Below are 9,685 nucleotides of genomic sequence, written 5' to 3'. Positions count from 1 at the left end.
TGCCCTAAAGATGAGTAAGAAGGAGGCTTACTTTTCACTGTATGTAATTTTTATAACTCTTAAAACTCTATGTGCATGTATTGCTTATTGAAAAATTGGTTTGAAAAATTTTAATGGAATAATTAATGTCAAAAAGACACCCGAGCTCTTGAGTCACCCTCGTCCACCCCTGTTGTGGCGAGTGAGGTTGAGTCAGTCCTTGCCCGCTCAGCTCTCTAGTATCTGCGATTCTTATTCTTTAAGATGGCTGAGGAAGTGCACCATGGAGAGGAGGAAGTGGAGACTTTTGCTTTCCAGGCAGAAATTGCCCAACTCATGTCTCTTATTATCAATACCTTCTATTCCAACAAGGAAAATTTCCTTCGGGAGTTGATCAGTAATGCTTCTGATGCCTTGGACAAGATTTCCTATGAGAGCCTGACAGACCCTTCCAAATTGGACAGTGGTAAAGAGCTGAAAATTGACATCATTCCTAACCCCCAGGAGTGCACCCTGACTCTGGTAGACACAGGCTTTGGCATGACCAAAGCTGATCTTGTAAATAATTTGGGAACCATTGCCAAGTCTGGTACTAAAGCATTTATGGAGGCTCTTCAGGCTGATGCGGACATTTCCATGATTGGGCAATTTGGTGTTGGCTTCTATTCTGCCTACCTAGTGGCAGAGAAGGTGGTTGTGATCACAAAGCACAGTGATGATGGACAGTATGCCTGGGAGTCTTCTGCTGGGGTTCCTTCACTGTACGTGCTGACCATAGTGAGCCCCTTGGGTGGGGTACCAAAGTGATTCTCCACCTTAAGGAAGACCAGACAGAGTACTTAGAAGAAAGGTGGGTCAAAGAAGTGGTGAAGAAGCACTCACAGTTCATAGGTTATCCCATCACACTCTATCTGGAGAAGGAAAGTGAGAAGGAAATCAGTGATGATGAGGCAGAGGAAGAGAAAGGTGAGAAAGAAGAGGAAGATAAAGATGATGAGGAGAAGCCTAAGATTGAAGATGTGGGCTCAGATGAGGAGGATGATAGTGGCAAGGATAAGAAAAAGAAGACAAAGAAGATCAAGGAGAAATATATTGATCAGGAAGAACTGAACAAGACCAAGCCGATTTGGACCAGAAACCCTGATGGCATCACCCAGGAAGAATACGGAGAGCTCTTTAAGAGCCTTACAAATGACTGGGAAGATCACTTGGCAGTGAAGCACTTCTCTGTAGAAGGTCAGTTGGAATTCAGAGCATTGCTGTTCATCCCTCCTCGGGCTCCTTTTGACCTCTTTGAGAACAAAAAGAAAAAGAACAACATCAAACTCTATGTCTACCATGTGTTCACCATGGACAGCTGTGATGAGTTAATACCAGAATATCTCAACTTCATCCGTGGTGTGGTTGACTTTGAAGACCTTCCCCTGAACATCTCCCAAGAAATGCTCCAGCAGAGCAAAATCTTGAAGGTCATTCATAAAAACATTGTTAAGAAGTGCCTTGAGCTCTTCTCGGAGCTGGCAGAAGACAAGGAGAACTACAAGAAATTCCATGAGGCGTTCTCTAAAAATCTAAAGCTTGGAATCCATGAGGACTCCACTAACTGGCGACACCTTTCTGAGCTGCTGCGCTATCACATCTCCCAGTCTGGAGATGAGATGACTTCTCTCTCAGAATACGTGTCTCGCATGAAGGAGACCCAGAAGTCCATCTATTACATCACTGGTGAGAGCAAAGAGCAGGTTGCCAACTCTGCATTTGTAGAGCGAATGTGGAAGCAGGGCTTCAAGGTGGTGTACATGACAGAGCCGATCGATGAGTAATGTGTGCAGCAGCTCAAGGAATTTGATGGGAAGAGTCTGGTCTCGGTTACCAAGGAGGGCCTGGAGCTTCCTGAGGATGAGGAGGAGAAGAAGAAGATGGAGGAAAACAAGGCCAAGTTTGAGAACCTCTGCAAACTCATGAAAGAGATCTTGGATAAGAAGGTGAAGAAGGTGACAATCTCCAATAGGCTTGTGTCTTCACCCTGCTGTATCGTGACGAGCACCTACGGCTGGACTGCCAACATGGAGAGCATCATGAAAGCCCAGGCACTTCAGGACAACTCGACCATGGGCTACATGATGGCCAAAAAGCACGTGGAGATCAATCCTGACCCCCCCATTGTGGAGACCCTGCGGCAGAAAGCAGAAGCAGACAAGAATGACAAGGCCGTCAAGGACCTGGTGGTGCTGCTGTTCGAAACTGCACTGCTCTCTTTCGGCTTCTCGCTTGAGGATCCCCAGGCCCACTCCAACAGCATCTACCGCATGATCAAGCTAGGCTTGGGCATTGATGAAGATGAAGTGACAGCAGAGGAGCCCAGTACTGCTGTTCCTGATGAGATCCACCCTCGCCTTGAGGGTGATGAGGATGCCTCTTGCATGGAAGAAGTAGATTAGGAAGTTCTACCTGCAGACTTTTTTCCCTCTGTATAGTGTTCCCATGGCTCCCTCAGCAGCAGTCCCAGTGGCCTTGGCCTACTTGGTTCCTTCTGCTGATGTCTAGTGATTTTATTTCTGTCCTTCTGTCTAAAGCAGGATATAAGGGCCTCAAGCCCTATCCCTTTCCATATTTGACATGGGGTTTGAATGTTGTGTATTGTGTTTTTTTGTTTGTTTTGTTCTGAAATTAAAGTATGCAAAATAAAGATGATGCAGGTTTTTTATACAAAAAAAAAAAAGACATCGAAATTGTTGATAGAATAAGCTTTTGCAATTAGATCCTTTTCTTAACAAGGCATACACATTTTCCATGGGAGAGCTTTCACGTGTGGCCACACTGAAAATTAATATTATGAGAAGCTTGGCCGACTTTATGATTGTTGAATCGCGATCCTCTACAACTAAAGAATAAATGAACACTTGGACAAGTAGAGTAGGAAGTGATGACACTGGAGAGTAGGAAGTGAAAACATTAACAATCTAAACACTATAGTTAGAAACAGTAATTCTCCACCAGACATCCACAGAATAATAGGATCCTAAAAGTTTCTTTAACCAGAACAGAATAAAGATTTGGGTTGTTTTTTAAAACTTTCCTCTTATGTGACATTTTTCCTTCAAACTTTCAAGTCTCCACCAAAAACTTGTGAAGGAACACGTTATTCACAAGAAAGTGGTTGGAAGTAAGTGAGAAAATATCAGAAATCTCTTTGTATAAAATTTCAAGAATGTCAAATGCCAGTGTTATCCTGTTATTTAATGTATTTTAAATATAAAATGCAGTTTATACTAATCATTTGCCCTTTTGAGTCATGAAATGTAAGTTTTTAGCTGTAATAGGTATGTAAGAAGTTTTATCTAATTCAAATTTATGTCTCTGCATTGAAATATGAGGTGAGTCCAGAGCACAGCTTCACCATAATCCACTGGGAATCAGACCTGTAATTAGCCATTCTTGGGTATCACCACTTGCCATTCAATATGACTACAACTGAGAAAGCATTTATCTGGCAACAAAAAGCTTTTTATATGTTATATGTGTCAGCTTTGTGTAGTTAGTTAGATCTGTAATTAACTCTCCTTTATAAGAAGCTTTGGGGAAGTGTGTGGGAGTATAGGTAATGAAATATGGCAGGTTGATGCCTTGTGTCATTTTGTAAACTAGCTGTAGCACCAGGAAGAGAAAGGTCGTGGGTCAACATAAACTGGAACACAGCATTATAGAGATATTTAATTTCTGAGATTATTTAGAAGTAAATGACTATGGTTTGACATACACTGACCCTGCATCTACAGAAATGTAAGCTCTTCACTTTGAAACTTCACTCACGGTGGTGAGGTTGCCACTCAGTTTTCTTCCTTCCTGACAGAGCAGGTGGCTCGTTGAGGTCACTGCCTACACCAAAAAAAATAGTGTACATGTTTAGAACAGAAATTTCATCAGCATGAACTAACTGGGCTGAAATGAGCCTCTTCTGACCTTATGTAATTAGCATCAGGTTGTAACCAAACAACCCAGATACCTTTGAATCTTTTGCTGGGTTTCATGAATTATTAAGTGGGGACTCCGATGGGTTATCCAATTAATGACATAAATTTTACTTCCAGGAAGGATTTTATTCATCTCTAATAAGCGTTTACCATTTTATGAGATTTTTAAAAAAACACTTGGAATTTGGGTCAGGAAAACCCAAGGGATTTATGTGACTCATTGACAAGTGGTTAGAACAAGAGTAAAATAACCTTCATCTGGAATGTACAAAAATAAATAGAGCAAATTTTCCAACAAAGTGGTTTCAGAACAGAGAAGAAACATATTGGAAAAGATTCCCTTTGATAAAACATAAAGATTGAGGTAGGAATAACAGAATTATAAAAAGATGTTCTTTTGTAGTTGGAAATATGAAGCCTTCCTGATTAGAGAGTTATATTAGTCATATATCTGGACCATATGTTTGAAACAAGAAATCCTCTATCTGAAAAAAAAAAATGCCTGAAACCACCTTTTGTGTACGGACGGACCTTATCTCTCAACTTCTGTGTATGCAACTAGATCTCGGAGGCCAATTTTCCTTTAAATCCCTTCACAGGTGTATGTGAGTGATCAAGGAATCACTTTTTCCTACCCACTTCGAGGTAGCACGACAACATCCAGACACCTTTAAACAAAGAAAGCTTGTGCCAGGAGAAACAAAGATATGAACAAAGAAAGGTCGACAAGTTTGCTCAAATCACCAGCCTTCCTGTGCTTCTCCATCATCCCTCACTGAATAATGTCATATCCTTTCTACCAGACATAAGACAAGATGATGGGAAGAATGTAAAAAGAGACAACAATATTCTTTTCTTCTCTGTACTGAATAAGGAATGTACAATTGCTCAAAGCAGATAATAACATACTTAGAGATAATAAACATGTATTCTCCCAAATAGAGAAAAATAAGTGGTAGTATTTTATCAGCTCCCCAATGCATGGGAATGACTATGCAGTTATAGACAATTAGAATGGGGAGTGATTCACATGGACTAGAGTTAGCGTCATGGAAACATTAGGCTGTGAGATGACTTGGGAACATGAGAGGGTTGAGACATGTTGGAAAATGTAACTCAACTGTATAAATATTGCATAAGGGCAAGAGCAAGCAGGGTATATTTAGGAACCAATGATAAGGCCAATGATTGTCTTGGATTGGCTAGAGAAGGAAGAGGGGGTCAGTTTAGAACAACTAATACAAAATATAGAATATAGATTTGCTCCTCTTGACACTGAACACCCTCACTGAAAGGTCATGAACAAGGTAGTGAGCAAGGGAAAATAAATTATGCATAAGTGCAGAGCTTAGCTGTATAAAAAGTCCCTGAAATTTAAAATTAGTTATAAAAGTACTTCATTTAACCAAAGGTCACATCCTCATCTGGACATGGTTGAGAAAACAAGAAGTAAGCAACAAGCAGCCTTTGAATATCCAGTGGGGGGAAAATCATAAACACTTTATGCTAAGATCATCCAATTCACCATGAGAAAATGGACTCTGAGAGGCTATTCACTGTTAATATAGAGAAAATCTTACTCCTCTCTCCACTGCAGAATAGAAGCAAGAAATTAAAAGAGGTAGCTTCTAGACTCAAGCATTCTGACCGTTGTAACATTTGATAGCTGACCATCTGAAAATAAAGAAGGAGGCAGAAAAAGTATTAAAAGCAGCCATAAAGTGAGAGATGTGGTAATTATTTACTTGAAACTGAGATGAATTACCTCAGTAAAAAAGTCTTCACTAAATTATTTTAATGCTTTATTTTCATTCTCTAATAATTTTGTTTCTGTAATAGAAGCTCATATTGTGCAATACAAGCCAAAAAAGAATGGTTTAAAAATGTGCCCAAAAAGCCAAACTTTCTCTGATTTTCTGACCAATTTCAGATGTTACATACTTTACTTAATTTCCCATTATAACATGTGGTTGTACTTACACTAGACATCTATTATATTTGCTTCAAGAGAGCTGAACGAAGCCTATTGTGCAACTACAATATCTTCCTTGTAATGCTGTAATCATATCTTTGCCAGGAAATAACAAATTTTTAAATAACAATGTTTAAAGGCATATGTGGTCTAAGAAAATGTCTTTTTTTACTAGGCAGAGTTCTTGCCAATTTGATTTCATATCATACAAACTGGTCTAAGTGAACATAGAAAAATGGAAATTTCTTCAAGGCTGAATACAATCCTGATACAGTAGTCATAGTTTGTTGCTTTTCTGTATTAAGCATTAACCTACAAGAAACTGAAAACATGGTAAGGGTCTTGTGTTTGTACCTTGGGCTGTCAGACCATGTCCAGATGTGGCTGAAGAAAATGATGAGGATGGTGTCATGATGTGAGAATTCAGGGTTCCATTCTGGGGCCATATGTTGTGATGCCTAATATTAAAGTAGTTTGAGTACTTTTTAAAAATAAATAAATAATTAATTAATTTCTGGCTACTTTGGGTCTTTGCTGCTGTGCCCAGGCTTTCTCTAGTTGAGGTGAGCGGGGGCTACTTTTCATTGAGGTGTGTGGGCTTCTTTTTGCAGTGGCTTTTCTTGTTGCGGAGCACAGGCTCTAGAGTGCAGGCTCAGTAGTTGTGGTACATGGGCTTAGTTGCTCCATGGCATGTGGGATCTTCCCAGACGAGGGCTTGAACCCATGTGCCCTGCATTGGCAGGCGGATTCTTAACCACCAGGGAAGTCCTTGAGTACTTATTATACCCAAGCACTGTTCCAAGCTTATTACCTAAATTAACCCATTTAATTTTATTTTAAAAAGCCCTATTAGGCAGGACTATTATTATTCCTATTTTAAATATGAGGCAGCTATGGCTGAGAGGTTAGTAACTTGACCATGATCTGGGGAGCAAAACCTAAATTCAAAAGCATGTCCATCACATGGGAACTCTTCTGTTTATTAATTACTATATTTTTCAACCAAATACTAAGATTTGTTTCAAGATTATAGAGTTGGCAAGATGATATGGCACCAGCACTTCCCTGATTATTGCTCTCTGCCTCTCCAGTTTTATGATAAGTATAAAGGACAGCAAAGCAGAATTCCAAAACACAGCACCAGGAACATGCAGCACACTTGCTGATCTTCAGGAACATGTCAACAGTTGGTTTTGAGGGCTCCTCCATGTTAGCTGAAGTCCTCAAAATGACTGTTTACCTCTTTGGGAAGGCAAATACAGCCATAAAACTGCTCTTGAGATTCAGTCTGTGGTCATTCCCATTGTGTTATTCGGGATTCTTTTGGCTGCAAAGGGCAGAAACCAATTCAATTAACTTAAGCTAATGTAACTTAAGCTAGTGTAGTATTTAGGGTTCACTACTGGCTTCAGGTGAAGCTAGATCTAGGTACTCAAACAATGTAGTTTGTATATTTTCCACCTCCCAATTGGCTTACCCCCATGTTGCTTTCATTCTCAGGCTGATCTCAAGTGGTGGCAGGATAGCTATTAGAAGGTCTAGGCTTAGCAACCCCAGAAAACAACGACAGTTTCTCTTTCACAGTGGTTCTGACAGAAAGTCCTAAACTGACGTTTATGGCTGTGACTGGCCTGCTTGGGCCTCAGGTCTACCTCTGAACTAGTCTCTCTGGCCAGGGCATATATTGCTCTCATATGTCATATACCAACCACTGACTCCAGAAGAAGGTTCAGCCCCAGCAGAATCACGGGCCTCAGCTACGTCAATAGAAGAGTGTGGTTCCCCTAAAGAAGCATGGTTTTACCTCAATATAGGGAAATAGATGCTGAACAGTATAAACCACAGATGTCCAGTATATTCAGCCTGGCATGCGAGAAGAATAAGTTTCCATCTTACCATATCACTTTGAGGACATTTGGGGTTCTCCATCAAAATGACTTTCCTACAATGAGCTAGCCTGTGGTGAGTTAAGGCAAGAGTGAGCGGAAGAACACCAACAAGGTTTCACTGAATCATACCGATGCAGATGTGTACACAGAGCAGCAGCAGAATACCCAGCAAGCTGTGGCAATCTGAGATGGTGTGACTATTTGAGCAAAGGCAACCTTTACCACAGAGGGTAGAGAGGCATTGCTAGTAAAGTACTTTGCCACATTACAGTCAACAGATTGAATTCACATGGATGGTGCTTACTGTGAAAGTAACTGCAAGTCGTGCATGTATCAGACTTTGTAGCTTTGCATATATGCAGAAGACAATGTTGACAGCCGTAATATCTTCAAATGCCAAGAATTCTATTTGGAAATAAAATGTGAAAGAGCTTCTACATTTTCCTGCACACAAAGGTTATTCTGATTTAACTCACTTTGTCAGGCTGCATAGATTTCCATTCATTAGAAGTTGCAGTCACCCAATTCAGTCACTTATAAATACATCGTATTAAAAAACTTCATTTGTAAGTCAGTGCTTTTAAAGTTGGAATCCATTTTTCCATTGAAAATGTATTAAAAATGGGGACTGGGTTCCAAGGCTAGCCCATAAGTATTAATTAAGTAATTCGAATATGCTAGGTATAGTGCCTAGCACATTGTAAACACTTAATAGATATAACTATTATCATTGATTATAATATAATAATGTGAAAAAAGTGATCAAATCAAAATGATTTTTTAAAATAATAAATAAGAATTAAGCTAATGAGCATTTAGAAAAATAACAGACAGGGAGACTCATTAAGTTACTATGAAAAAAACAAGCCCTACTTCTTTTAATTCCTAATTCCAATTCAAAGAAGAAGGTATTTAATATATTTTAGCTTAAAGATTATTTATTGTTACTAAAAAAATTTAGGGCGTTATCTTAATATTTTTCAAAATAGAATATTTTTATATTATTATATTTTGAATTTGGGGATTCTATGTAGTTGCAAAACTGGATCAAATATTGTGAGTATTACTAGGAATAATGTTTAATGAATTGCTTTTTATTTACCAAGAATTTTTCAGAACTTCTTCCACCTGCTTGCATCTGGATGCAATTTCATTTATAAACTGAGGAGACAGTATATTTCTATTACTAAAAAAAAGAACTGTAATGGGGACAGCCATAATTGGATTTACATCTTAATTATTTACACTCTTCTTTTTGCAGCCTAAATATTCTATGCCTTAGAGTTGTTTTGCAGACAAAATATCACCCATGATTAGTAATGCAGATCCTCTTTTGACATAGGTGACAAGTTCTTTTTGGTAACTTGAATAACTTCTCAGTAAAATTAGCTTCATTTAAGAATTAATTCCACAAAAAGGGAACCCTCCTACTCTGTTGGTGGGAATGTAAGTTGGTGCAGCCACTAGGGAAACAGTTCATTTGTATATTTTCAATTCCACATACAACTGATACCATATGATATTTGTCTTTCTCTGTCTGACTTACTTCACTCAGTAACAAAAAAACAAACAACCCAATCAAAAAATGGGCAGAAGACCTAAATAGACATTTCTCCATAGAGGACATACAGATGGCCTATATATACATGAAAAGATGTTCAGCATCATTAATTATCAGAGAAATTCAAATCAAAACTGCAATGAGATACCACCTCACATCAGACAAAATGGCCATTATCAAAAAATCTACAAACAGTAAATTCTGGAGAGGGTGTGGAGAAAAGGGAAACCTTTTGCACTGTTGGTGGGAATGTAAATTGATACAGCCACTATGGAGAACAGTATGGAAGTTCCTTAAAAGACTAAAAATA

At 38.9% G+C, this 9,685-nt stretch overlaps 1 pseudogene; it reads left to right on the top strand.

The window, feature by feature from the left end:
- The first annotated feature begins 243 nt into the window (after nt 1-243).
- On the top strand, nt 244-2,420 carry LOC114892682 (annotated as a pseudogene).
- Nucleotides 2,421-9,685: the final 7,265 nt, after the last annotated feature.

Source organism: Monodon monoceros, unplaced genomic scaffold (assembly GCF_005190385.1).
Source record: "Monodon monoceros isolate NGI ecotype Baffin Bay Population unplaced genomic scaffold, NGI_Narwhal_1 Super_Scaffold_12, whole genome shotgun sequence".
Taxonomy (NCBI): Eukaryota; Metazoa; Chordata; class Mammalia; order Artiodactyla; family Monodontidae; genus Monodon; species Monodon monoceros.
The sequence above is the reverse complement of the archived record's forward strand: the minus strand, read 5'-3'. Positions and strand labels throughout refer to the sequence as shown.